Raw genomic sequence first — 27,845 nt, 5'->3', positions numbered from 1 at the left:
TATATATATATGTATGTGTATATAAAACTAGAAGGTGAATGCTAGAAACTGTTTAGGCCCACAACAGTAAATCTGTCCAAAAATCTCCTAGGACTAACATTTTCACTCACTTAATCCCCACGGTTAATTTAACTGAAGTGATCATCCAAATGGCTGATTTCTTTCACCCTCCCCAATCCATACTTATACTGCCCCCTCGAAACTGTGGGCTTTGAGAAAGCAAACACACTTCCTGGACCAAAAAAAAGGAAGAGTCTTTGGACAGGGATATATAATTAGCAGATCTCTCAGGCTGGCAACCCTGAAGAAGCTGTATGAACACTGTGAAATTACTTACGGCTGAAGCGTTTGATCTGAGTCTCCATTTATAAGGACTCACACACTAGAGAACTCTTGAAATACAGGCTATGGATTAGTTGCATTCATTTTACTGTGTACATAAACACTGGATAAGACGAGGCAAAGGGATGGGCATTACATTCAAAAAGGCATTACATTTTGTTCTGATACTCTGCAAGTTCTCAAGAAAGGAAACAGGAAATAAAAATCAGAAAATCAGGGCTTCCCTGGTGGCGCAGTGGTTGACAGTCCGCCTGTAGATGCAGGGGACACGGGTTCGTGCCCCGGTCCGGGAGGATCCACGTGCCGCGGAGCGGCTGGGCCCGTGAGCCATGGCTGCTGAGCCTGCGCGTCCGGAGCCTGTGCTCCGCAACGGGAGAGGTCACAACATTGAGAGGCCCGCGTACCGCAAAAAAAAAAAAAAAAAATCAGAAAATTATTTTTAGAGATATTTGTATTTAATATATTAATTTGAGCTTAACAAGAATATAAAATATATGTCACATTTCTTTATAACTGCAAATTATTTTGCTATTATAAAACTTAGTTTTATTAAATAGTGTTTGAAATCAGTAATTTATCATCTAAGGTTTGAATATACATGGAAATATGCTGAAAAGGAATTGGAGCCATACAAAGGCAACTGTACTAAATTAAGTAAATAAGGTATTTTAAACATTCTAACACAAGCTATTTCTGTACTCTGAATATGACAATGTGATGTAAATTATACCTGCTTTTTAATTTTGGTATACTATAGAAAGAAATATAATATGATGCATTAATGCTGTCAATATAATTTTTAAACTTCATTTAATACATAGAAATAAAAATGATCCTAATTCAAGGCTTCACCACTAATGGAAAGAATTCTACTCAGTTTCTTACATAAAGACTAAAGCTAGAATAGAGGCTAAAACTATTCAGATGCTTTGAAATAGGGATAGTGAGGAATTTATATTTTTTAAATAGCAAAGGGAGGGCTCACATCAATTATAATATGAAAGTCTCTATTTATCAGAGTATTTGTTTTAATGAACTGCCATTCATATTTGGTTGTTGTGGTTCTTTGTTTTTGGAGTTAAGCCCCACGCTCACTCGCTTCCAATTAGTTAGCTGCGTCCTTGCTGGTAATAGGTGGCTACCACATCACAGCTTTCTAGTTTTCAGACTCAATTAAAACAGTGATAGTAAGTCTTGGCTCAAAATCAAGGCTGTAACCCCTGCAACCATCACATCTCCTTTAATCTCCCACAGCTCTGTTCCCTGACAAATTCCCTGGACAGAATAATTATCCCTTTCCACAACACTTCCAAACGCTCCGCACAGAGTTCCCAGGAGAACCAGCACAGAGATGCCATAAATGTTTTAAGTTAGAAGGAAAAAAGGTACACATTTTTTCAAAAGAGATTAGTTGTTACAATGATTGCTCAATGTTGATTGCAGAAACACATTCTAAAATCCTTTAAATCTAATTACGTCATTTATAGAGAAGGAGAACTTGCCACAGGATTAAAAGTCTATGAGACCACGTTTAGGCTAGCTTTTCTCGTTAATGTCAAAGCTATCACCTGGTCTTCTTTTAAAAATACACACATACATACACTTCCATATTACAAGAGAAGTGATTTAGCTGGGTGACTTTGGTACACACTTTTAGGAAAACAGTACACATTGTGTTCTTAAAACTCATAAAATTAGGTTTTGAAATATGATTAACCAATTACATATGTTTCAAATAAGTTCCATACTATTTTGATCAAGCTGTCAAAATCTCCTGAAATTTTTTTGTATAAATGTACCAAAGGTTCAAAAACAGGATTTAACAAGTTTCTACTATCTACCTCTATAACTTTTTTCTTAAAGATTTTGTTTTCTTAAAAAGGAAGAAAAAGAACAAAAACTTTATTGTCCAATGTAACTGCAACCAAACTTGACTTTAAATATCAAGCATACATTTCACCGGCTGATGGAAAATCATGATTAATGCACAATCTAGGTTCTATTTCCCTCTTTAATTGGAAACTACCCAGCCGCAACAGGAGAGAAACATTCCTATTCTTTTTCTGAAGAGGAAAAAAGATTAATGAAGGAAAGTTAGATTTACACGGTCATCATTAGCTAGATATTCTGTAACAAATTGTGAATAATTAAATGGAAATATGCTGCTTTCACCTGCATTTATCAAGATTTTTTTTAAAAATCAGGAAATTTAGGAAGAGGGACAGGGAAAAATTGAATCTTATCTTGGGTAATGGTTTAATATCATATTTACTTAGATGCTTCACCTACCTACAAGCACACACTTTTCTCCTATAGATGCGTATACACGGTAAGCAAAAACTGAAGAAAAATGATTTTTCCCGCATAAGATTTTCTCTACCACGCCACTCCCCAAACCTCACGACCGCTCCCGGCCCCAAAACAGCAACCACGTTGCCAGCAGAAGCCTGACTAATTGAACTGTGCTTTGTCCTTGCCAGGACAAATACGAGATTAAACTAAACTAGGCAACAGCCTTGGTCAGACGGGAGACTGGGAAACAATGAGTTTGCACCAGCCTCCCCTCACCCAGGACCTCCCCCCGCCCCTTCCTGCCTCATCTTCTTTTCCTTCCCTCTACTCCAGGCAGGGGGCAGAGGCCTCTCAGGCAACCTTCTGCCCTGCAGGTGTTTTACTTTGTGTCTACATACTTTTTAAGCTCAACAAAGGGCTTTGCTTATGAAAAGAAGAGCTGTCCTGAATTGCAAGCAAATGTTGTTACAAAGTATTTGGGACCTTGAGCACCAGCTGTTGTTCTGTATTAAGGATGATCTGAACTATTAGGACAAATTATCAAGAAAACTAGCAGAAAATGATTCTGATTTCCTTAACCTACCGCCTCCTCAGCCATCCTCCCCGTACTGCATCATCCTCCCATCACAAAGTACTTCTGGAAGCGCAAGCTTTGCCTGTATCATGATTGTTAATCCATCCGCTTCACGCTTAGAGTTTACTACAGAAACACTTATCACCAGAAACAGTACCTCTAGGGATGACTGGTCACCTGAGCAATGGCAAAACCCCTGGGCTATTAAAAAAACTGGATTTGATATATTTTTTTCCCAGATACTGAGTTTTTATATAGTGGTCAGTGATTCTCTTTTGATCATTAAATTGATATTTTATACAACATATCACAACCAGAAATTAATTTTCTTCCATGTCAATGTAATTTTACTCATTAAGTATTTTTATGCATAGTACTAATTTCTGGTGAAATTAGTGCGTGAAACTGTCCTGGGCCCTGGCTTCACAGAGTTTCCCTCCTAACAAAACATATTTTCTCCATTAAAGAGAAAAGATTTTCTCTCTAAACAGGCATTTAGACAATTATAGTAATTTTTAAATATTATTTGACAGAGATACAAAGTATGTAAAGATATTTTCTTCTACTTTTTTCAACATTCATTGTACTTGGGAAAAATACTTAGTAAGGCTAAATTATTTAGGGAAAAAAATATATTTACATTATAAATAAAGATATTTGAAATCTTTCAGAATATAAAAAATAAATCAAAGAGGATTTTCTTGATTCTGACACTGCTGAGACAGTATTTGCTTGAGTAGACGCAATAACTTACGAATTACATAAATTCTTAGAACAGACAGACTACATCATAGCCATTAAATCCAATGTATTCTGATATTTCATCACCTAATTTTAGTTTTCAATATCAGTGAACACAGTGGTGTGTCTAAGCAACAGCAGGGGATTTATATTCTCTTCACCTGCCACATTGTTTTTAACTATCACACAAGTCAGACATGCTTGAGAGAGTTTGAATTTTAACAGTACCTTCCAGTTCACTACAATAATAAATTTTAGCAATAAAAGTAAGAATGTACAATCATAGGCATCATGTATGCATGTCGAGTATATAGAGCATACAGCATATAGTACAGAGTATAAGGGGAATTTGTGACTGTCAGAATACTGCATCCATTCCATACGAAGTTTTACTTCCTGGAATACAACTTTAAACTCAATGCACTCCTGTCAGTATCAAAATGAACGAAACACCACATCATTAGTGTTTCTACAACAGAGTGACCCTATTCCTTTCAGGGTCTACAAGTGCATACATTTAAGTTGAACATCTGCATTGACAAGGAAGGACTTCCGCAATGGCCCTGATGGTCCAAATCATGTTTTGGCAGCTGCCTTATGCTAGACAGAGCATGAAAGACTGCTCCGTGGCCTTTACACACTCTGTTCTCTAAATAACAAGCTGGCTTTGTAGAGGCGGAGGAAAAGCGAGCAATGAAGCACTGTCACCTCCAGAGCTCGTTCTAAATACATCGACTTTATTTACCCCAAAGTTCAGAAGAAGAAAAACGATTCGCATTTTGCGATTTAACTGTAATTATACTCCAGGAAATGCTGCTTTTGCTATACTCCCTCCAACCAGGGATACATAAAAAATACGAATTCACCATTATCTCTGAAAAATACTAACTTCACCATTATCACCAAACCCACTTCTAAGGAGACAGAATATTTTTCTTGACTAGCTATTCCCTTGCCTTACCATGAAGAATGGAGGGTTAGGGAGAAGGAGAGTAGAAGCTTAGAGTAGCAAGATTATGTAAACAGAGGAAGGAAAAAGGAAAGTACGGGATGAGGAAAAGAGAATCAACATATAAATTTTTAAAAAAACGTCTTTAGAGATCCAACTTTAGGTGCTGGCAACACACCCCATACACCTGTTATGCAATGGAAAATGAGATTTTTCCAGTTTTTAACCACTATGGAGAGTTGAGGCAAAAGCAATTTGAAAGAGAACAGACACAGGTAAATTTTTAGCAGGATCTGAGGTAAATGAGAAAGTGTTTAGACAGAAGTAGTATATGAGGACCATGGTGCAAGAAAATGGTTTGGGGATTCTGTGTGAAAAAAGTAATTACTAGAGTTAATCCCATTGGGAGCTTAGAAACCCCAAAGCTATTGTTTCCATTAGAGGCACATACAAGTATGGTGGGTTGTAATGAGGAGACAATATACAGAAGGAATAAAAATTTGAACGGATTCACATGATGGCCTTGGTTTTCTTCATGAAAGGAAAAAAGTATGACATCTGTGAGTCAGGAATGGACTATAATCTCAATTTGAAATGGATTTCATGGGGAACAGGTTACGGAATGGACAAAATGCATACAGAAAACTGTCTATAAGGATTCAGTTGAAGTTGGAGAACATGAATAAACAATTGTGGGTTTTGCCAAATATGTTCGTTAGCCCAGAAATAAGACATAGCAGATGACCGAGCACTTATAACTCACAGGTAAGAAAAGGAAAAGGTACAAGGAAATCTGCAGTCACAGTAATACCAGTAGTTGAAACTGCAGATTGGAAAAAGGTAAGAGGACACATAAACACAAAAGAGACTCACAGATTGGAAAAGCTGTATAGAAATCGCTTTTGGTTTCAGTCTGGCCTGAGTTCAAGTCTAAGCTCATCTTCTAACTAGTTATTTGATCTTAGACAAAGCACTTATCTTCATTTTGTGTCAGTTTCCTCATCCACTCAAAGAAGATAATAGCACTTACCTATGGAGTTATCATAAGGATAAAGTTAAATAATTTATATAAGGCAGCAGAACAGGAGAATACAGTACTATGACCATTAATAAAAAGAGAGGATAACAGTGTGACAGGAGACGTCAGTGAATGCCAGTGGTCATGCTTCCCTGTCCGTCTCCACTTCTTCCTTTCCTCAGTGATGCCCAGAGATCCTAGCACAGCCCTCCCTCTCAGGCAAGCTCCTCACTTCTCCTTTCTATTACATCACAACCCTTGAATTTAGCCATTGTTTCCACCAGGGCCTGCTTTATAGCATAATGAAGCTCCCCACTGCAGTTCTTTTTTCTTATAAATTTCTACCTTGCCTTGGCTTTCAGAATTAACAGCTCAAATATATATTTCTCACTACACCTAGGGCAAACTTTCTGGAATCTGACTAATGTCCTGCAATGAAAATGGACATTTTTAAGCATGGCCTGGCCATTTCTATTACCCCAACTTCTTTCTCCAACACGCTCCCAGCATCTCCTCCCATAGTAGATATGCTAAATCATGTAACATGCCTAGAAGGCACCACGTTTTTTCATGGCTCTGTGTCTTTTCGGTGTCTTGCCTTCTTGGTAAAGTCCTTCAAGACTCATGCCAAACCCTAACATCATACCCCTCTCCTCAGAAGGGGGGACTCCTCTGTGAATGTCACAGCTCCGAAACACATCTTCTCTTACAGTACTTATCACACTGAGTTTTAATCATGAATTTCCTTTGGACCCCACCAAACTATGAGAATCTTGGAAGCTTCATCTGATCGATTTCTGCATGGGTAGAACCTGCATGAAGATGGTAACAAGAGCTATTACATCGAAGGCCTACTACCATGTACCAGACACAAGTGATCTACAAAACCACCCTATGGGATATGTACCTTTCTTATCATTGCCATTCTATAGAAGAGGAAACCAAAGCATAGAGAGGTGAAGAAATTTGCCCAAGGTCACAAACTTTTAAGGTTTAGAATTGGGCCATGAACCAGGCTGTTTGAGCTATCCAAGTCTCCTAAGCACTACACTGGCCAATCAATCCCAAAAGCTTGCTGAATAGTAGGTGCTCAATAAATATGTAAAAGATGAATAAACATGTAAGCTTTAGTTGAAGAAGGCTTAGAATAAAATCAGCCTTGATATTCATCTGGCATTGGCACTGCTAGTCTGTTAACTTCTTTCAGGCAATCTGATCTCTCTATGTAGGTAAAGCTCCAAAACCATTCTGTACCAGAGAGCTTGCATGCATTTAAATAGTTATTGAGTGCTACTTACAACTCTTCTTTCAAGTGATGCCTGAGAGAGTACAGTTAGAAAATTACATTCATTAGGAGATGGGGGAATCTCAGGAACGGGCCTGGCCAGACAGCTGCTCCAAGCTCAGTTACCAAGCCCCTTCACCAATGAAAGGACCTTGGAGAGAATGTCTGGTAACAGAACCAAGGCTAGTTTTTTCGTTTTCTTTTCTTTTCTTTCCCATTTATACTTTCTGCTCTCTTAATCAGCTAGCACAAAAGTTCACCTGATTTCTCTGACACCTCCCATCACTGCCACTCTACCAGTCGTAAATGAAAGGAATTGAGAAGTGTGGGCTCAGAGAGAGGCTGAGCAAAGTGTAAGGAACATGAGAACAAGTTCAAGGCTGGCTCTGCAGCAGGAAGGGGTAGCAAGCTCCTTGAGGAACAAAATCTACCTCTCTACTGCATTGCTAACCTCTATTTCATTTTAAAAAAAGACACAAATTCAGCATTACCAATTCAGATACTGTTTAGGGGATAGATAGGATAGTAGTTATTGTCGAGTCCATTTAAAGATAACTTTAAGCCAAACTTAGCCTTGTCTATCACAGCAAATTGGCAAGTTCAAGTTCTTTGTGACTGGCCAGTTATAGACACCCACCCTACAGAAGAAGCTGGAGTGTTGCCAGGTCCTGCTGGCCAGCTCCCAAAAGCAACCTGTCTTGCTCTGCTGTGTGGGGCTCTAGGAGGAGGGGGCCTTAGGTTGTAGGGTGAATGTGATGTCAGTCACATGGATCCTTGCTCTTCTGCAGCACGCCCGTAAACAGAAAGCTTTCACTGCAGTTAATAGATGCTTTGGTCCTGTTCTGGGAAGCACCTGGACCTTTTAAGGTTTTTTAGGTCCTGTGTATAGATGGACAAAATGGCAGTGGAAGTTTTATAGAGACCTACGTAGCCGTCCTTGCCAAGGAACATTTTCTTTTCAAATCAGTCCTTCCTGTAGTGCCTTGGAAACCAGTCTCTGCCAGGTGCAGGTTCTGACTTTCTAAACACAGAAAGAACACTTTGACCAAGACAAGCAGGCAACAGGTAGGTTCAGCCTGGAAAGGTTGGAGAGCAAATTCAGGCACAATTCCATCTTAAAGAGGCACAGTTTATAACAATGAACATATGAAAATTACCTATATGTGACTAAGAAAGTGCACTGCTGTTCACTAGCTAGGGAGAAGATGGTGATAAAAGGGGAAACATTCTCTCTAGATTCTGTTTTTAGTTTTATTTTTCCCTGGAGAAAAGAAACGAGTTTAAAGACGAGTACAGACATGTGGTACTGTATTAGTCTGCTTTAGCTGCTATAACAAAACACCGGAGACTTGGTGGCTTAAACAAGAGACATTTATTTCTCACAGTTCTAGAGGCTGGGAACTACAAGATCGAGGTGCTGGTGAGGGCCCTCTTCCTGACTTTCAGACAGTCACCTTCTCGATGTGTCCTCACATGGCAGAGAGCAAGTGAGCTCTCCGGTATCTCTCCTTGAAAACACACTAATCCTATCATGGCCCCACTCTTACGACCTCACTAAACTTTAATTATATCCTTATGACGTACAGTCACGTTGGCGGTTAGGGCTTTATCGTATGAATTTGGTGTTGGGTGCGGGGGTACACAATTCAGCCTATATTAGGCACCTTTACAAAAAAAACTAAGCCACATGTTATGTAATAGAGTGATGCTATGAGGACACTCAGGAAAGAGACAAGAATTATGAGTGTTCTATGAAAGTATTACAAAGATATTTATACAGAAGCATTATAAAGATGCACTACTCAGAAGTGTCACAGAGATATATCATGGTTGATTCGTGAGAAATTATAAATCAGGTTTCTCCTAAATTTCAATGCTATCTTGAGCAATAATTTTAGCCAAAGATACTTGCTAGTGTTCTACCTACATCCCCTCAAATCACTTCCTCCATTTTTTGTTTTTGTATGTTTCTCTAACTCAGTGGACTTTTATTTCTAACATCCTGTATTTGTGGCTGTCTTCAGATCACTGTCCTTAGCTACTGGAGCTGTTTTGCCAACGCAATGGAGAACCAGAAGTGCCTTGGAATTCATCTCTTCAGTCAGCCATTGACCAATATGTGACAGATGCATGGATATGAAAAACCAGGTCCCTTGCTTCAGTCGGGGTACCTCTAGGGGTTAATGTATAACCTAAATTTTCCCTGTGGGATGAGGCTGATGCTACCCTTATTTGTCTCCCCTACTCCCTTGTCCACATTCTCTCAACTTTACCAGTCTCCCCTGGGAGCGCTTCCTTAATAAACCCCTTACACCCCAATACTTAGGGTCATCTGGGGAATGCAACCTCAGACAGCACTTGAGATAACATCTATGACACTATCAAGAAGATACAATGGGGATAAATAGGAGATGTCAAATGTCAGCAGCTTTTATACTGACAACCTCCTAGCTGACTTTCTTTTAGCAATTCAAACTTAATCCCTCATTCTTTGGTTCACTGTCTCACCCAGGACTTATTTTTTTTCCCTTTCCCTTTTCTCAGCCTGTCTGAGACACATGATTTCACCTTATTTCTTACTTTTTCCTAACACTCCTGTTATCCTCAATGAACCCCAAAGCACAGTTCTCAGGATTGATGGAAATACAGTTGGGAAGGCGGGGAAGTGTCAGGCTCTGGTGTTTGATAGAGTAGTAACAGAGACTTGAACAGCACAGGATAACTGCAATACCAGCATAAAGAGGGGATGAATCCAAGGAAACAGACAGAAGGCTGGCAGATGGCAGTGGCAAAAAGAGCTAGAGGGAGCGTGAGGGGGGAAACGAGCATCCGTGCTTCCTGTTCGGTGCACGCACTATGCACTCAGGGGTGGCTCTGCCTCTTCTTTATTTAGCAGTGGTATTCAGGACTCAGGAGCCTGACCGCCATCTTCCTGACTTCAACTTTTGGTGAGTTGGAGACTAAATAGTTTCTGCTTGTGTTTTTCACAGAGAAGAATGTTCCTAGGAGAGAACTGGTTTTTAGTTGAGGAGGAGAGAGGATGCAGGAAAGAGGTGAGTGAATGGAGGTGGGAGAGAATCATAGGGGTGGTACTTTAAAAAATGTAACAGAATCCCTATGAATAGAGAAGCTCACTACAACATGTTTCAACCCAACCAATCCATGGAAGCTCCTTTCAGGAAGGTAATCAAACAACTCACTCCTGTCAAATTTACTACCAGCTCTCCTGTCATGATCGTCTTTCCCTTTCAGTGGCATTTGTCCCGAGCCATTCTGCCATCTTGAACTCTGTCTACCCTTGGTTTTCCTGGTACTTTCTTAGATGTTCTTCACTCTCTCTGGGCAGGCACTCTGTCTCCCTGGATTTTTCTTCTTCAATGTCTTCATAAACAATGATATCATTAAGGCCTTTCTCATCCTATGTATTTTCTTTTTCTGTCCCTACATTACATCTATGATTTCAAAAGCAGTTTTATCAAATTACAAGGAATAACATTGACGTATTTGTCTTTTTTAAGACTAAAAATTCCATTATGAGGGCAAATCCATGGGTAATCTTTACATTTCCATTGCCTGAGACCTAGAAGGTAACTAACTAGTCACTGATTTTTGAGTAAATAAACAACATACAATCAAAAAATAATAACTCATACACTCTTCTTTTGAGAAAATGCTTTAAAATCTCATTTAAAAATCCCATAAAAGAGAAAAATTATATTTGCTTCATCATGAGTGAACTATGGAAACATTTTATTTTCTGTGTTAAGTAAAATGATGTTACCCAATATTTTATAAATGACATAAACCAAGCAAACTGCCTTTGCACAAGTAGAACACAGCTTTGGAAAAAGTTACATTTTTGATTCCTACTTACCTAGGTCTGACTTACATAACTTGCAGGAATAGCTTTCCTTCCCCCTTAACAGAGAGGTCATGTCAGTATAGAAATTTACAAAATCTCTCATGCACTTATTTTCTGTGAATCCACCTGAGGTACATTAAAGGAAAGGATATTCTCAAATCTTCTAGAACAGAATGAAATAGAAAGGCCAGAACTATCTCTAAGAAATCTGGACATAAAGTTCCAAAAGCTGAGAAATGTCTGATATCTGTGAGTTCTTACTCAAAGGAAAAAAAAATTCCAAGTTGTTTCATTACTCACCAAGTTAGCACTTCTAGGAATGCAGGGAACACAATCTGTGCAGTGGCCATGCCACATTCCTAGAAGCAGGTGGTGTGTTTTCTGAATTTATCCAGTCATTGTACATAACACAGAACTGTGGCTTTTTAAAGCTTGTCTTAGAACAAAGTTATTCCTAATAGGAATATATTTTCTTTCTTTTTGGTTTTCTTTTAATCACTGGATTTAATATTCTCTCTGATTTTTTTATCTGATTAATTTTCTACATGCATATCACAAATCCAACCTCCAACCCTCCACCAGTTGTCTTAGTTCTCTTTCAATACTACTCCATCAGATTCACTGCCCCGAAGAAATCTCTCTTGGACCCTCTGCCCAGAAGCCTCTTGGATTGGCTGTCCTCCCTTGGTGCACACACTCATTGTGAGATGGCCCATCACTCTTCGCTGGGGATTTCTTTTACTCCTTCCTGATTTGAATCGCCTCTTTCTAGATCTAACCCTTTGTTGCTTTATTCTCCTGTTATGGTGAGCACATCTTCAGTTTCTTAAGAAATAGTACATCAAGGTTAACTATTTGAAAACTTGCATGTCTAAAATTTATTCAACCACCTATGTTAATTGATATTTTGGCTAGATATAGAATTCTACACTGGAAAGTATTCTCCTCTGAAATTTGAATGCATTTTTCTGTTGCATCCTGGATTTAAGGGTTGAAGCTATGAAGCTCTGAAAAGCATACAATCTGCTTATTTTCTCCAGAACCTCACAGAGTCTTCTATTTTTTTTCCCAGTGGTCTAAAATGTTATGATGACCTGCTGTGGTATGAGTTTGTTTCCATCCATTGTACTGGGCCCTCTCAATCTAGAAATAATTTCTTTAAGTCCTAAGAAATTTTCTTCAGTGACTTTATTGATAATTTCTCTTGCACATTCCTTATTTTCTCTTTCTTCAATACTTATGTTTTGAGCTTCTGAGTTGCCCCTAAATTTTCTTATGTTGTCTCACTTTTTCCATCCATCTTCTCTTTTTTTCCTCTACATCTAGGATATTTCCTTAACTTTAATTTTCAAAACTTTTTATAATTTTTATTCATCTCAGATTTTAAATGCTCACAGGCCCAGCCACTCCGCAGCATGTGGGATCTTCCCGGACCAGGGCATGAACCCGTGTCCCCTGCATCAGCAGGTGGACTCTCAACCACTGCGCCACCAGGGAAGCCCCAGGGAGCTGTTTTATTTTCTGTCCCTTTTAAAAATAGTACGTGATCCGGTTCCATGAATGCAGTATCTTCTCTGATCTTCATGAAGATCTTTTCTTTCTCTCAGCACATGCTCTGTTCCCTCCAAGCTCCTTTTTTTGTTATCGGTTTTTTTTTTTTTTTTTTGGAAAGCTACTTTTTGTTTTAGAAGCTTTCCTCAGCTGCCCAGTGGTCTTGAACTATATGTTTATATTCAAGAGGGGGCTTAAGAATGGAGGCTCTAAGACATGAGTAGGCCTTGCCAATTGGAGACCTTTGCTATGGAGAGAGTTGGTAGATCGTTGCTTTGAGGAGGCCAAGTATCAGTACGTTTCTTTAGACTGGTCATATTCCTTTACGAAGAATATTCCAATTGTGTTCCTGGAGGGCTGCCAGCAATCGAAAGCCTTAGGAGAAGAAGGACAAGCAGTTTTCAATCAATAGTGGGCTGGGGCTGGTGAGAACTCAATCGGAAGGACCGATTATATGCATTATCTTCCTACTTTACATTCAGGGACATCATGTTGATAGCATGAAATTGGGCATGATGGTGCTATTTACACCAAGGAAATCAGCAAATGCTACAAATCAAGTAGACAGCTGGTTGTTGAACATATACCAGCACACTGCTGGTCTTAATATTTAGTCTTTCATCTGGTTCCACTGCTTTCAGTCTAGTCCTTCAGTGCAGAGATGCTCTGTTTTTCCTACTCCAAAGAAAACATTTCAATCTTCACAGAGATATGAGTGAGGAAGTGGCAGGGTTATACTGGATGAGACAGGAGATCTTGGGATTTAATGCTTATTAAACAGACTTCCAAAGTTTTGAATCCACTCTCATAGGTACTTGATGCTTCCAATGCCTGAAGCTTTGGGGGCTTCTATGCAATAAATCAGGTTATTTCTCGACTCGGGCTTCTGTGGGCTTAGGATATGGTTCTCTTGGTTATGCCAAGTCAATTACACTCACCCATGGGCTATTCATTTTCCAAAATTAAGCTGTTATTGCTTTCTGTCCCCTTTTTTGTGTAGTGGTTTGTGCCTTTAAAATCCTTTTATGGTAGTTTTAGGAAGATGGGGGAGCTTATGAAAATATAGGCACATATGTTATCAATCTTTATCTGACTATTTTTTTAATTAAACATTCGGAGTTTAAGTATGATAGCTTCCAATGTGACCTTATTTGGAATTAAGGATTTTGCACGTGTAGTCAAGGTAAGATTAGGTCATACTGGAGTAGGGTGGCCTCTTATCCAATGACTAGTGTTCTTACAAGAGGAGAGAAATTTGGACACAGAGACACAGGGAAGAAGGTCATGTGACAGTGAAGGCGAAGAACGCAAGCCAAGGAATGCCAAGGATCACCAGCAACTACCAGATGCGAGGAAGAGGAAACGAAGGATGCTTCCTTGGATGCTTTAGAGGGAGCATGGCTTTGCCAACACCTGAATTTTGGACTTCTAGCCTCAAGAATTGTGAGAGAATAAATTTCTGCCGTTTAAAGCCACTCAGTTTGTGGTACTTTGTTAAGGTAGCTCTAGAAAATTAACACAACCTCCAATACTCTGCTTCCAAGGCTTTTGCTTTGCTCTTTCCTTGGAGTGAGCTGGCAAAGAGTGAAAAGGAAGACTAGGCAGTCCGCACTTATATAACCTCTCCATCATTAAGCCCTGATCCTATGGAGGATACGATGCTTAGTTCCCTTCTTCTGCCTACATCGCCCAGTTACCTCAGGTATTCAAGAATCAATGTTATAACTAGTGCAAGGACCTCAGAAATATACGTTCAAATCTACCTGCGCTTAAACACTGAAAAGCTACATGTGGCAGACATAAAATAGCAGCCTTTTGGTTTAAAAATTTCACCCTTGAAATTTAGAAAGTTTAATCTTAGTTGGTAGCAAAGACCAATAATTTCAATGATTTCTTGAGCTAAGACAGCATTTTTACTATATTTTTTTGGTCAGAATCAGATATATTATGAATATTTACACAATCCTTTCAATGAGTTTTTAAAATTTTTTTACTTTTGGTCATTAGTGATGGGAGAGTACAAACTATATCATTTGTAGAAATTATTATAAAAATATTTACACAGTGACGGGCTTCCCTGGTGGCGCAGCGGTTGAGAGTCCACCTGCCGATGCAGGGGATACGGGTTCGTGCCCCGGTCCAGGAAGATCCCACATGCTCTGGAGCGGCTGGGCCCTTGAGCCATGGCCGCTGAGCCTGCGCGTCCGGAGCCTGTGCTCCGCAGTGGGAGAGGCCACAACAGTGACAGGCCCACGTACCGCAAAAAAAAAAAAAAAAAATTTTACACAGTGATTATATCTAGAACCTAAGTTTTCTACTAAAGGAATTGAGTAAATATAGATGTGAGTGGTTAAAAGAAGAAAAACAGAAAGAAAGTAAAAGAATAAGTTGTGATGAGGCAGGGACCCTTAAAAGAAAAACAACTTATAACCCCTGTCTATGCATATGATGAAAATGACTCTCTAATTTATATTTAATTACTGAACTTATGTAATTATATGCTTACATATAGTTTTTGTCATAGTTCTTACTGCAATGCTCTTTTTTTTTTTTTTTTTTTTTTTTTGTGGTATCTGGGCCTCTCACTGTTGCGGCCTCTCCCATTGCGGAGCACAGGCTCCGGATGCGCAGGCTCAGCGGCCATGGCTCACGGGCCCAGCCGCTCCACAGCATGTGGGATCTTCCCAGACCGGGGCACGAACCCATGTCCCCTGCATCGGCAGGCAGACTCTCAACCATTGCACCACCAGGGAAGACCCCATAATGCTCTTTTTGATAAGACAAAAATAATTGTCATCTAAGTTAACATAATGAAAAGATGGAGTATAAATGAAGTACAAATAGTCTCTATATAATATTCATTGTAAAAACGAATCTTAAGCAAAGGAGCTCTTAAGCGTTTCTAACTAGGTACACTCAAAAATTTAAAAACATCTTGAAGGATGAAAAAACTAAGTATCAAAAATCACAAGTATAATGTCCAATATTTTCATTTCTTTCTCCAAAGTCAAAATTGCACTGCAGTATTATCAGGGATCAAATAGGAGCTTTACTGAAACTGAGGACATAGTTTAAGACTAACTAGCGTGAACCACCAACTGGGCCTTGAAAATCGGTGAAGGAATAAACTGCTAACTACAAACTATAAGATATTATTATCAAAGCATCAAGTTTGTCATAGATAAATATTATAGCCAAACTTCCTTCATAATTAAATCAATTCCCTATTCATTTTCTTATTAAATACTCACTCAATAATCTATAAAGGCAAAAAAAAAGGCTGAATAAGTAAAATCCAAGACCTCGTTATAAAAGCTACTCCCGTCCAGACATTTAACTGTTTTAACGTTTTTGCTTAAACTCCATTTGCAATGTATCACCTATAAAATAAATATCTAACGTGATTAAGTTTTTAAGTTCTTTTTTAAAAAAATCTTTAAAACAAATACATTTTCAGAGACTATTAGAAGGATAAGATATAACAAAATACAAATGAAATGGCAGTGATTTATTACTCTTCTCTATCTTCAGAGAGTCTTTAAAAAAAAATGTTTTTTTAATGAACCATACTGTAAAAGGGCTTAAAAATGTGAAAAATACACTCAAGTGGAGAAGTAAATACTTCTTAGATAATGAGAGTGTTATGTCCTTACAAAAATCTTCCAAACGTGGTCTGAGAATAGAAGGGCACTCAAGTCGCCTATTCTACCCTCATGAAGAGTTATCTTTCTGGTAGAGTATTTCAAATCATCCACATAGTGGTCACTGGAATGTAACATAAGTGTTTTAAATAGTAACTAAAGAATTTTATAACTGCCAGTAGAAGCAGCTCTTCAAATAACTAGAAAATTATATTCCTGATCAAAGGGAAGAAAGGCTATTTCTCCTCTACCACGGAGCAGTGTAACTTGGGATATTCTATGGCCTAAAACTGTACTGTAGTGGTTTCCTCAATATATCTGTTTTTGTTTGCCTGTGACTTGACTTTCCTGCTAAGGGTGAGTGATTCAGAAAGCCATTTTCCAAGGTATATAAGAGTTAATAGCTTCTTTCCATACTCTAGATAACTGGTAGAAAATTGAGTTCTGTCAAAAACTAGTAAATATGTTTTACAAAATAATATCAATATATGAGTATATGGTAAAGAGGTTCAATTTCTCATGAAGAAACTAGATCCTGCCTTCAAAAAGATTCACAAACATTTTGTGCCGACAGGTGATCTATGCAATACAAAGGGTTTTTAATCCTAGACTAGGCTGTGGTTAGGTGATCAGACCATTCACTACTGGACTCTAGCTAGTAGATCTAGAATTTACTATTACCTGGAAAGGGGTCAGGAGAAAACTCAACAGGGTGATAAAGACCCATCAGTGTGTCAGGAATCCATGGAACAGAAATGCTAGGCAGGGATATAGAAGCAGAAAGCAAGTTTTAGTATTCTCTCAGTGATAGAAATTCAACCTTAAATGGAGTATTTAAAAAAAAAGGATTCACGTGATTGTTAAGTATATTGGGGTAATTCTCAACGTCAAATGAATAGGAACTTTAGGGATTGAAATCAGGAACTCTACACTAGCGCTCTCTTTCTCTTTTTTCCTCGCCCCCTACACACTCATTTCTGATTTTATTTTCCTCTCTCCATCTGTTGTCAGACCCACTCGGTATGATGGAAAAGAGCTGCAATCAGGCCCAAGGCTGGACTGTAACTAGAGAGACCCTTTGCAACCCACAGAAAACTACTCTTCCACCACAATTTCAAAGAATTAAGGGTTATAACTCTGATTATCCTGACATGCATCTCATGCTCACCCTCTGAAACTAATTTGTATTTAGGGGCATAGAGTACTGTGATGGATCAATAAGTCAAAAATAGTGGAGAGATTTTTAGATATCTTGAAAGTCAGCCTCTCCATTAAGTACATGGACTCAGGAGTAGCTCCCTAAAGAAAAGGACTTACCCTTAGCTGAAAAGGGAAATGGGCCCACGACTACCACATCCCCGTCTACTGGATGAGCAAAAGGAAAAGACTGTTTATTTGAGATTATCTAGATGTCCAAGCCTTTCTTTAAAAATACTAGGAAGCGGGGCTTCCCTGGTGGCGCAGTGGTTGAGAGTCCGCCTGCCAACACACGGGACACGGGTTCGTGCCCTGGTCCGGGAAGATCCCACGTGCAGCGGAGTGGCTGGGCCCGTGAGCCATGGCTGCTGACCCTGCATGTCCGGAGCCTGTACTGTACTCTGCAACGGGAGAAGCCACAGCGGTGAGAGGCCCGTGTACGGCAAAAAAGAAAAAAAAAAAAAAAATACTAGGAACCGACACACTTTCTTGTTGGTGATCTGAAAGTGCTACTGTAATAGGGAAGAACAAATATGACTCCATATTAGGGCTGTTTCTTTTACTTTAACCTTTGTATTCTATTGCTTTTGCTACCAGTGAAGAATGTTGGGATTTCCGTGGTGCTCCAGTGGTAAAGAATCTGCCCTCCAATGCAGGCAACGCAGGTTTGATCCCTGGTCGGGGAACTAAGATCCCACATGCCATGAGGCAACTAGGCCTGCACACCGCAACTACTGAGCCCACGCGCCTCAACTAGAGAGCCCACGTGCCACAAACTACAAAGCCTACGCGCCCTGGAGCCCGTGCACCACAACTGGAGAGAATCTCGCACGCCACAGCTAGAAAGAAGCCTGCACACCACAATGAAGAGCCCACACGCCGCAACGAAAGATCCCCCATGTCGCAACTAAGACCCGACACAGCCCCCCAAAAATAATTAATTTTTTTTAAAAAAGAATGTTGCCTATAGCCTGAAATATACAGGACAGCCCATTCTCAAGGCTTTGACCTTTAAGGGTATAACACTTTTCCATTCACAGAGAGATAAAAAGCTGTAGAACAGAGAGTAACACTTGTCTTGTTGGAGGTTTATAGGAACATCAGTGACCTGACTTACATGGACAGCTGTAAGAACAAAGGATTCCTACACCAAGAAGTTCTCAACAACCAACCACGCCCCTCCCTCACCTTGCCTTTAAAATGCTTTGCTGAAACAGCTTCAGGGAATTCAGGGTTTTTTGGAGCGCTAGCCACCGGACTCCTTGCATGGCCCTTCTCTACTCCGAACTCTGACGTTTTCAATTTGTTTGGCCTCACTGTACGTCAGGCACAGGAACTTGCATCCAGTAACACTATTATGATAACTACTCAAGTAAGAATTTCTTGGAAATTCTTAAGCAAGGTGGGTTGCTTTTCTACCACTACATATTAGAGTAGAAACTTTTAATATCAGATGTCCTGCTGCTAGGATAGGACCTTCAAAGATGCCCTGCATCCATGTTTAATAAAGAATTAGCCTCTGTTTTGTATACCATAGAAATCACAATTCTCAGATCATTATATCAGAAGAATGCTTCTGATTTCTTGTAATCTGTATTTTTATCTAGTATCATGCAGTGCACTGTGAAAGGCCTTATTTAGACTGCCTGTGAACTTAATATATGTTAATTAATAAAACTGAATGATTTTAAACATGTTCAAAAAAAAAGATGCACCTTAGTCCCACCTGCCAGTTCCTGTTGGCTAATTCTATGACTAGTCCACACGTAGTAGTTCTTTCTTACCACATCCTAGCCCTCATTCATCTGTCACCTGCTAAGTCATGGGTCCCCTGAACAGGTAGAAGGTACATTCACATTTGTGTCTCCCACAGTGGGTTTCATCACAGGGACGGGTTCCCAGGAGATGTCTGCCAAACACAATATATGATCAGATGTTCTATTCTAGGTAGAAGTTTCCAAGAGGTAAAGAAAGAGAAGTCATTGTAAATTGGCTTTTAATTAAATGTTTTAAAAAATGAATGAAAACCAAAAGAGCAAACTAGATTTGATTGAGAAAAACATTATACAGACAGACATTACAGATAAAATGTTATGTATCTTCTTCAAACTTTTTCATTATATATTAGGACAAAAATATAGAAAGAAAAAAATTAGCATAATTGGAAAGAATTGCCATTTTTCGTACATTTTTAGTATCCTGTTTCATTACTTTAAAGTTTCAAGTAAATTGTAAAAGATAAAGATATTACCTTGAAACTTAGTCATGTATTTTTCAAAATAAGATCAACATACTTATATCCTAAAAATTCTTACTTAAAATTATTAAATATAGGTATTTTTCAATATGTATAAACACCTTATCAGATTTGAACTCAGGTTTTATTCATCCATACCTACTATGTGCTGCCAACTTTTCTGGGTCCTGGGAATAACGCAGTGAGCAAAAGGGATAAAGTCTCTGTTCACATGAACTTACATTTCAAAAGACACGGATACAGAGTTCATGTTGTGAATTGCTCACTACAAGCTTCCTGTCACTATTCTAAGGGCTTCAGAGGTATTACCTTGCTTATTCTCTACAATAGCCCTACAGGGCGGGTCATATTATTTTCTCCATTTTACACTTTAGAAAACTGAATGGAAAGTTTAACTTGTAAAAGGTCTTAAACACCCAGTAGCAGAGTTGAAATATAAACCAGGTTATTCTGGCTCAAAATGTGTCTCCTGAACCACTCTGCAATACTGCATCTCACCATAAACAAATATAAGAAATATATGTTCTTAATATTATCTTTATACACATAGACGATAACTAGTCAATGACTTGCTCATAAAAAATAACAGGACTTATTTCTTCAAAAGTATTTGTCACCTGTAGAATTTCAGTCCCCAGTGTCTCAGCTCTCCTGCCTGATGTCTCCTTTACCAATCTCAACTCCAGGCCTTAACAAACAACCTTACTCCTTCCTTCACTGCTTCGGTTGTGACAATAAGCGCTGTGACGTGCACTGGGGACACCTTCTTTTCGGAAGAAAGGAATTTACTTCCACAGTTGTTGAGCATGCTGCCAACAGAGTTCAGCAATCAGCCCATCCAGGAACTCTCTCAGCTAGAGAGAAAGGGAGCCGCTTTGCCCAAGGTCCAGCCCCTTCCCAGGGTGGCCTCTACCCTATGCCTGACCCATGCGGGGGTAAAATGCAGGTTGACTCTGAAAGATCATCCCAGTCTCAGAGCTCCTCCCACATCAGGCTGAGGTCACAGTTGAGACTGCATCTCCATCCAACCTTCTCTGACCGCCCACTCTTGGTTTCCCCCTTCCCTTCCATATGTGTCCCTCCGAAAAGCACTCTCTAATAAACTCCCTGAATGCTAATCTCGCTCAGAGCCTGCTTCTCAGGGAACCCAGCCTGCAATACTCCCCACTATTAATCCCAACGTTTCAAATTTCCATTGGGACAGAAACCCTACAGGTGATATAAAATATGTCAGATTATGGATCAGTGTCACAGAGAACACAATAGAAACAAGCTTCATTTATGGCCTTTATTTATGAAGTATAAATGGGATGCAACTCTATCAAATGATAAACAGAAGCAAAGGGTCACTCTGTGTTCATTCTTTTATTCTACAAAGTGCTCTCCTATATTTCATTGCAGTAGTGCATTCGTACGTACTCTTTTTTCCTTCTTGTAAAATTAATTCTAGTTATCCTAGTTACTTTAATTTTTATGGTCCTGATTTCCACATCTCGAAATCATTTTGGTCCCTCTAAACTACTCTACAGTATAGTTACTGGCACAAGAGTTGTCCTCCCTGAATTTTTTTTTTTCTTTTCATTATCCCCAAGAGATGAACAAGAGAGCATACCAATTACACATGTCAATTTGCATCGCTTTTAGGGAAAATGTTCATGTTGATTTATGAGATACTTTAAATATTTATTTTGGATAAATGTTTTTAATATCTACTAAATCCTGTATTCAGAAGTATAATACTTTTATGATAGTTGTTTGGGTTACGCTTCCATAGAAAATACTGCCATTTTAACCTGAAACTAAATAAGCATTATTCACAGGGTGTTTCTCAGTCTCTGAAAGAGATCAAAATACCTCATTTCTTTTTTGTTGTTTCTAATTTTCAAGATAGCAATAAATAAAAATGACCATGATATCCTAGTGGAAGAAATTAGCATTGTACAAAATATTTACAATTTAAACTAAAAGAATGTATTTATTGGTTGAGAGGCAGTATCACAACCAATGCGGAGATTTTCTTTATGGACTTTTCCAGTCCAGTCCTGATGCTTTTTGTCTCTGCTGCCTTAGGCACGTCATCTAACTTTTAAGCTTCAATTTCTCCTCTGTAACATCAGCAATCTACTTTGTCTAACTTTATAGAGTTTTTATGAGCTATCAAATAATATGCTACAAAACATAAAAAATCAGAAAATACTGTATAAACACATGAACTAATAATAATTCCACTGAAAAAGAGAATGATGGGTCACACAGTAGTTGTGTTATACAAAACCAAACCACCCAGTTGCCTAAGTGAACTTTAAAAATGTACCTACAAGTTATTTGACATGTCGATCATATCTTAATGCCCTAGGGGCTGTGCTTACTGACGCTCAGGTCAGCCTCCTTCTAAGTCTTCTGTGTTTTAGTTTCACTGCCTCGACATTTTTGCTTTTATGACCACAAATCGGGAAATCGCACAACTTCTCTAGGTCAGCACATTTTGTCATTTCACTGATGCAGTGCACTCAGCGATGCATTAACTTCTCTAATTCTTATTTCTTTCCTGAGCTCTAAAGTTAATACTGTACCTTTCAACTGGGGCTGGTTAAATAAATCATGGAAGAATCATAACATGGAACACCATATAGCCATTAAAAAGGAGGAGGAAGTTTTATTTGTCGTATGTGGAACAATTTCCAAGACATATATTTTTAATTCAAGATTCTAGTCGGTATAAAATAACTCCAATGTGTCTGTGGAAATATATATGTTCCACATTAAATACATACTAAATTATGTATATTATTATAAGTTGTATATATTTCACATATATAATATACAGTGGATTCATGTGTGTATATATACATTATACACACATGTCTATAAATACACACAAACATTTCTCCCTGAAATTACCATGGATTTTCTTAAAGAAAGGAAATTTGGTATTTGCACTTATATGAAAAGTTTTATTTTGGCATACACAATCAATAAAAATATAAGAATCAACTTCTCCTAATATCTGCCTAATATTATAACTTTTATTATTAAAAATGTAAGGTTATCATTTTGTTTATTCCAGTATAAATATTTATTTCTATTTTGTAGGAAAAGCAAACAAGTTGAGAATATTATTATATCTTACTTTGTTTTAAGCAACAAGTCATTGTGTGTATTTATGCTTCCTGATTGGAATATTCTTAATATAGATGTCTTCAAAAATCTATATTTTTGTTTCATGTTTATATGAGATTTATTTACTTATTTAAAATTTATTTTCCAATTTAGAACAGACACTAAGTATGAAAATGCATACATTTAAAGATGCCAAAATATGTTACTTAACAAATATTTTTCTTCTTTTTTAGTGTAAAAATTATGGGGGAAAGAATTATTTATTTTCTCTTGGATTAATCTGAACCACCTTAAGACATAAGGTTGGCACCTATAAAAATAACTTCAGGATAAATATTTGCATTCCACTGTTCCATATGGGCATCCTCAGGAGATGCGACATTTGGCTTCTGGCTCTCAAACCAACACGTGATAAACGTGACTTTTAAAATTAGCCTGTATTGCTGATTGTTATTTCTTCTGGGTAAAAGCATGGACAAATTAAGGAAATCTGAAGGAGATATTTCAATGCAAAAACTTAAGATAACACTTAAGAATACAAATCAGGGATCTTTTTAGAATGTAAGGTATCTTTATTTTTCTTGTTATATCCTTTGACTTTTTTACTTTGAGGAAATGGAGGTAGGAAGCTAGCCTCACATTCTAGAAACTATGAGTTAATCAACATCGACAGATTTAAGAATTTAGGAAACCTGTGTTCAATTGCCTTTCCTCTCCAGAAATGAATATTCTCAAAGCAATTTAACATCTCTCTCCCCAACTAGAGCATGAACTTTATGAGGGCAGACACCAAGTCCACCTCATTCTACTTTTAGACAGAAGCACTTAGTAAAGTGACTGGCACATAACACAAATTCAATAAATAGTTTCTGAAAGGATGAATGAATCAATGCATGAAAGGATGGCATAATAACATACAGGAAGGTGTAACCTTTTCTTTTTGAAGAAAAAGAAATTTGCTCTGATGGAAACAATCTAACCCGGAATCTTGAAACCTGGGATCAGTTTCTTCTCTGCACCTATTCTGACTAACTTACTTTCAGTACTTGTGTTTCATAAGAAAATAAATACCCTAAAAGGGGACAGATGATTGTATATAATTTTGAAGTCCTTTCCAGTTTTTAGATAAAACCTGGGTAAAATTATGATCTGTCTGAAAAAACAAAATGCAATAAATGTGAGGCTACAGTCTTGCTTTGACTATTTATGTTCATTTGTTAATGAACTACCATGTGATCTGTAATGTAAGGAACTCTCATCAGAGCTTCTGTCTTATAACTTTAATGAAGATGAATATTAAATCCTGAACATAAGTTGATTAATTTTACATGGTTTTCTCATTCACCCCTACAAATATCTAGGATTTCCCCAGCCCTCAAACAGAAATAACTACACCAATAAGCTATTTCACAACCACTTCCTTCTGTATGTTTCCCTCCTGCCCCTCCACCTGTTTAACTGCCTCTACCTGAATTTCCCTAGGGCATCATGTACAGTCCCAGGATTTACAACCTAAAAGGGAACCTCCCCTTTCTCACTTCAATTTATGTTTAAGTCACAAGTGGAAAGAAAACAGGCAAGTTCCAGAGGCAGAAGAGGAACAATTAAATGCTACACAGATCCTTCATTTGAGACTCCACAGCCCCTACTGTGCCTCAGCCTGTGCTATTGCACTCTACTGGGAAGTTACCTTCCGCTGAAACTTCCTTCCCTTTTGTTACTATGCTTAACTGAGATTTGAATAATTGAAAAGGAGCAGGAGAAGAAAAAGTAGGGAGTTACTGGAACTCCTGTCCTCAGATGGCAGAGGCAATGGGGCTGGGTAAGGTCCTTCCCTACTGCCATTGTCCTAAAGAGGAGCTCACTCTCCTTGCTAATATCCACGACTGCGTTTCTGCAAGGGCTTCTTGCCTCTGGAGTTCTCTTTACTCCAAGTGCTACTGACAACTCAATACTGTTCTATGTAACATACTCCAAGGAAAAACAAGGCAGCTCCCCTTTTAAACCTTTTAAACCTATGCTGGCAATTCTAGGAAATTCAGGGCAGCTTTCAAACTTTTTAGACCACGTCCACAGGTAACAAACAGATTTCACTTCGGAGCCATTAGACAGGTTCATGTCATATATCCGAAAACAAGGTTTCACAAAACAATACTATGTGCAGTACGCACTGATATTTTCTGATTTATTTTATCCCATATTAAAAAAACAAAACAAAACACTGGCTGGACCAATTAAATCCCGATCTTAAGGCATCAAGTTGTTTTCGCTTTTTGTGGGGTTTTATTGTGGGTTTTTTTGGTTTGTTTTTGGCGATTTTTTTGGGCATTGCCCAGGTGATTCCCATGTGTAAATAGCTTTGGGAACCACCTTTCTAAAGGATTTTCAGGTGGGCCTCTTGGATTTTTGAGGAATATGGTTTTATCACTTGTAAATAATAATAGTTCTCTCTTCATTTAAAATCACTGTATTTCTTAATTTTGTTTCTTGTTTTACTGTATTACCCAGAATTTTTAAAACAATGTTAAACAGTAATAAAAACAAGCATCTATTAAACAACAACAAAACTGGCCTTTTCCCGTTGCGGCGCTGCCCAGTGAGGAACTCTTGTCTACGTCCGCAGCCGTGCAGCCCTCTGCAGTCTGTGCAGTCTTCCGACACAAGGAAAAGGCCACAGCCTCCGTCTCTCGCTGCAAACCGGGCAAAGAGCTCACCGAGGTGAAACACGCTGCCGCAAGGCAACGACCGGAACCGCTTCTGCTTCTGAAAGAGCGATTCGGGGGCGTGGTCGTGCGTGCCGGCGTAAACGGTAGTGGTCTCGTGACCCAGATTTACCCAATCTGCCAGTCCATCTCCAAAGCCCTGGTGGCGCAGTACCAGAAATTCGTGGATGAGGCTTCCAAGAAGATCAAAGACATCCCCATTCAGTAAGACCGAACCCTGCTGGTGGCTGACCCCTGTCGCTGCTAATTCAAAAAGTTCGGAGGCGCGGGTGCCCATATGCGCTACCAGAAATCCTACCGATAAGCCCTTCATGAAGATCGGAGTTCGCCATTTGTAAAAAAACAATGGTTGTGGGATTTAAGGTTTAAATTAAATCCTAAATCCTGTGACCTACAAAATTGATTGCACACTCTATTAAACTCGCAATTTGTAAGCCAACTGAGGTAGAGCAGGAGTTGGCAAACTATGACCCATGGACCAAATCAGATCCGCCATCTGTTCTGATTAAGTTGTACTGGTGCACACCCGCACCCACTTTTTAATTTGTTATCCATGGCCGCTTTCCTGCAACAGTGGCAGAGTTGAGTCAATGTGACAGAGACAGTAGGACTCGCAAAGTCTAAGCTATTTCTTATCTGACCTAGAGAAAGTTTGCCTACCCCCCTTTTATAAAACAAGTATTTTAACTTAGGAGGGGTGGAACTGGGGGCAGAAGCAAAGAGGTTAGAAAAGAATCAGGATGCAAATCTTGAATGGTCTTGTATGTTAAGCTAAGGACTGGATTTTATCCCAGGGGCAGTAATGAACCATTTCCATGTAGGAGTGACCCTTTTTTCTGATCAAGTCTCCAGCTGGGTTCTGAAACTTTGAAAACAGAGCACATTAGGCAGGGATGAAACTGTCTTGTTCCTTGAGCATTTCTAGGCTCCAATAGTTGATGTTCCCTGTGAATCTGCTAAACGTACACTTAGCCTTTGCTTCTCTTTGACTATGAAACTGCTGGAATTTATAATCTTCCTATTTTTGGATTAAAGACTCCTGCCTCAGTCTCATCAGAGGATTTCATAACTCTGGACTGTATTCAGTGGGCATTCTGGCTCCACCTAAAGGTGGCTTTCCTCTGTTCTCTAAGGAGAGGTGGTGGCGTGGGTCAACCATGCTTCCTGCCTGAAGCTGCTGTGGTTTTGACGGTGCATAAAATAAGCAGCAAGCCCATTAAAGGTGGTCAAGAGACCAGTAAAAAAGTAAAGCCTTTTTTTTTTTTTTCCAGCAGGTAATGCTTAATTCATTCATCAAACTGACACAGTAAACATTTACACTATTCATCTATCCATCAAATATGTTTTGCTTTAAGTAAACATAGCAACCATACAGTTCTTAATGGCAACTTAGATTCTACTCATGCTTGCTTCAAAGACAGCACTGAAAAACCTGTTGTTGACCTTGAGAATGATTACTAAAGCCCTACTGGCCTGATGCTATAATTTAAAGGTGCCTTTTTATATCTTTTCATATTCTAAAAGGTATGATAAGAAAAATATGCTTCAGGCAAAAGGTCTCAGTTAATTATTTTAATGTTTTATTTTATTCACCAGCTGGGTTTTATTAACCGAGGTTAGAAAAAAAAAGGAAGATCTTCACAACATGTAGTATAGTAGGTAAATGTACATAGCTTAGAAATAAAGGTCCTATAAGGCTTATGAAAAGTTTATGAAAAGATTTCTAAAAGAAAAAATTTCCAAACCTAAATTATGGTTAAATCTGCATTATAAAGTAAGTAAAGGTGATTTCCAAAGAGAATGGTTATGTGTCAAAAGTGAGATGTGAAGAATGCAGAAAGATTAATAAAACCAAGCAGGATCTCATTAATCAAACATCCCCAAGTGGAAGAACTGATTTGACTTGAATTTGCCTCTATATACACCAGTGATGGAATCTGCTTTTTTTGTGAAGCAGCCAAAATGTCATCTTGATAAATGGGGTAATTCAAAAGTACCTACTCTGTTTTTTTTAATACGTAGATGAATGTACATAGTAAAACGAAGATTAGTTATTTGTTAAAAATCGAAATAAAGCTTTGATCACTTTGACTAAGAAGATTTGATTCTTTTTAATGAATTGACCAAATAAAATCTTTAAACTGAATCTCTGTTCAAAGGATTGAACATAACAGGGAAATAACCACAACATCGAATGATTTTAGTTTACCAGGAGTGCATCTTAGATTAATTAAAACTAATATCTGTTACGAATATCATATTTAGGGCTTCGAATAACAATTTATAAAAATAA

At 38.5% G+C, this 27,845-nt stretch overlaps 1 protein-coding gene and 1 pseudogene across 1 annotated transcript in view; one reads left to right on the top strand and one right to left on the bottom strand.

The window, feature by feature from the left end:
* Positions 1–27,845, bottom strand: part of SEMA3E (semaphorin 3E) — a 257,351-nt gene that overhangs the window by 129,013 nt on the left and 100,493 nt on the right. The window lies entirely within an intron of this gene.
* Positions 20,368–25,856, top strand: LOC112395325 (40S ribosomal protein S16 pseudogene; annotated as a pseudogene).

The sequence above is a fragment of the Neophocaena asiaeorientalis genome, unplaced genomic scaffold (genome assembly GCF_003031525.2).
Source record: "Neophocaena asiaeorientalis asiaeorientalis breed wild unplaced genomic scaffold, Neophocaena_asiaeorientalis_V1.1 scaffold89, whole genome shotgun sequence".
NCBI lineage: Eukaryota > Metazoa > Chordata > Mammalia > Artiodactyla > Phocoenidae > Neophocaena > Neophocaena asiaeorientalis.
The sequence above is the reverse complement of the archived record's forward strand: the minus strand, read 5'-3'. Positions and strand labels throughout refer to the sequence as shown.